Source organism: Miscanthus floridulus, chromosome 12, assembly GCF_019320115.1.
Source record: "Miscanthus floridulus cultivar M001 chromosome 12, ASM1932011v1, whole genome shotgun sequence".
NCBI lineage: Eukaryota > Viridiplantae > Streptophyta > Magnoliopsida > Poales > Poaceae > Miscanthus > Miscanthus floridulus.
The window spans coordinates 76,675,728-76,678,732 of record NC_089591.1 but is presented as its reverse complement, the minus strand read 5'-3'; positions in this window follow the sequence as shown (position 1 = coordinate 76,678,732).

Sequence of the window (3,005 nt, the reverse complement as noted above, 5' to 3'; positions counted from 1 at the left end):
AGGAGCCTAGGTCAAAGCATAGGCATAATCCAGCTTTGGAGAAATACAAGAAGGCAAGACAGGAAATGTATCCTAGATATAGTCAGTAGGAGTAGGGGAGCAGCAGAGGACTCTTTAGGACTACTAGAGGTGCTCCATAATACAAAGAGGGAGATAAGAGTTCTTCCTCTAACATAGATACAGAGGAGTATAGAGTGGAGCCCAGTACAAGAAAGAGGAAGAGTACTAATAGAGGTTCAGATGGTGGCAGCTCAGATGATGAGCAAGAGATTGAGGAGGAGCAGACAATACCTTCAGCTCAGCACCAGCCAGGTTAGGGTATGCACTATGGTTTACTTGAGCCATATCTACCTAGTGTACCCTCTTATGTTTCTAGAGTTAACTATTGAGGGAAAGGCATGACCAGAAGGGCTAGAGATGAAAGAAGAATTGATCCAATGGGCTTGTCGAGGATTCAGTTTGATCATCAATTTCAGATAGCCTTTCATATGGACTTCTACACCAGTGTGATCCTCGCCAGGAACCCAGTGATTGCTAGGTCTTAGTGGATTGACTGGCAGTATGTCAGAGATTTGCAGAAGGCCTCCATTGATCACGCTATTGCCATTTGTGAGCATACAGGGGTTTACGAGATTATGGAGTTCCAGCGTTACTAGAACACAGAGGTGGTAGCTCAGTTCTATGCCACCCTGTATGTTGAGGAGGATGAGAGGCGTATGCACTAAATGCTTGAGGGCCAGTGGTACAGTGTTGATTATGATGCTTTTGCAGGTCTACTTGGCTTCTCAGATGATGATCTTCAGAAAGATAGGATCCACACAGAGCAGGTGTTGCCTCTAGAGTAGCTTGCCTACATGTACCCACCAGGGGATGAGAGAGGAGCAGTAGGGAAGGTTCTAGGTCTTCACCCTACTTATAGATACCTAGACATGATATTCAGGAAGACCATTGATTACAAGGGTAGAGATAAGGGAAACATTGCAGATTACTCTAGGAACTTGCTCCATAGGATGGCACCTGATGCATGACCTTTTAGCGTCTTTGATTTCATATGGTGCGAGATTAGGAGTGTCAGTGAGAGGCCCCTCAAGGGCTATGGTTTTGCTCCCTACATCATGCACATGATTGAGCAGGTCACATGGCATACCTTTGAGTATGACAAGGTACATAAGGTCCTAAAGATTGTTGCAGATTTGACTAAGGTTGGGGTACCTCTAGCAGGACCATGAGGAGCAGCAGTAGCACTAGAGGTAGATGCACCTATAGGTGGTGGTGCAGTAGGACTAGCTTCTCCTCTACCACATGCTCCTTTATGTTCTTCTCCACGTCGCCGTAGTCCTCCTTCTCCTATTCGCAAGATGTTTAGTGCTATCTTTGGGATGTGCAAGGACATACAGACCTATCAGCAGAAGGAGAGGGAGGCTAGGAGGAAGGATAGTTGGACTTTGAAGTAGATTGCTTCTATGACCTGAGCTTGATCCTCCTAGGTCTCCACTTTTAGATGAGGCAGCTAGTGAGCCTGAGACTAAGGAGCAGCAGCAGGGTAGGTACGACGCAGAGTTTGCTGAGTTCCTTCAGCAACAGTAGCAGCAGGCTCTAGAGCACCCTAACACTTTACCACTATAGGCTTGGGTGCCTACTCACTCTCAGCCACGTCCTAGTGCTGCAGACGAGTATGTTTCAGACTGGTGGAGTGACCTCATAGGTAGTTTCTATGACCCATTTGGTGTGGGTGGTTCTCGTCCAGCCGGTGCTACACGCTCAGATGATGAGGATGCTAGTAGAGATGAAGATGATGATGAGTGATCACAGCCTTCAGAGACAGCTTGCAGCCCCTTTTGTCCTTAGTTTGTCATTGTTGGACCTTTGTGGTGATAGATGACAAAGGGAGAGAGAGACTGATTAAAGCTTCTGGATTTTTGTTTTATTTGCTTATCTTTGTACCTGAAGATATGTACCATAAGCCATAGTTTCTAAGCTTCATTGATGTGTCTTGAGTTTGAGATGAGAGTTACTTATGCTTTATCTATGTATCTCTTGAGACGTGATCTTTATATATATTTTAGTGGCTTATGGATTTGAGAAAATGTGTAATGAGTGCTATGTGTGACATACATGTATTATATTTATTTTCATAAGGACTATGCATACTAGAATGAAAATATTTGATGTGATGTCTTTATATTTATTCTTGTGTGATGTATCTTATCATATGCATCATGGTTTTACTTATCACACACACATGCACCCCACAGATTCAATGATTTAGGGGGAGTCTCCTATATGTTTTAGTATGTGCAATTGATATTTGAGGTCATTTTGTGAATTCTAATCATAAGCACATATTAAGGGGGAACCTCTCATAAATCATTGAACCCAAAAGCTTAAATATTTATATTCTTTTGTAAGTTTTAATCAAGTTATCATCAATCATCAAAAAGAGGACTTCATGTAAAGGCTTATTTATTGTGGGATTTCCATATACTATGTGAAAGCAAGCTCGTAAGAATTAATTAATGAGACATGAGAGATTGCATATGGAATGGTCTCATATTTGAAGCTTGCTAAATTAAAATGAAAAAGATAACAATACAAATAAATGGTTGATTCAACACAAGATATGACTTGATCGCTTGAGATGGTGAAGATAGTAAGGAAAGGCTTTGAGGTACTAAGCAAGGGTGAAGGACAAGCGACGGCTTGGCGGCTGAAGAACCTAGCTAGGGTGAAGAAGGAAGTACTTGTATTTAGTTGAGGTACTAATCAAGCTATGATGGCCATATTGATATGGAGGATCAAATCTATATTGGACAAAATGTTTGAAGTGACTTGATGCATTTGAAGTTATTCATATTTGATGAATGGAATCAAGTCATGTGCTCAAGATGGCTATGCTCAAGTGACAAGATCAATATCAACATGTTGGCACCCTTACTTGATGAAGATTGAAAGAGACGACAGTAATTCAAAAGGGGTCAACTCAAGCGGTATAAATTTATTTTTCC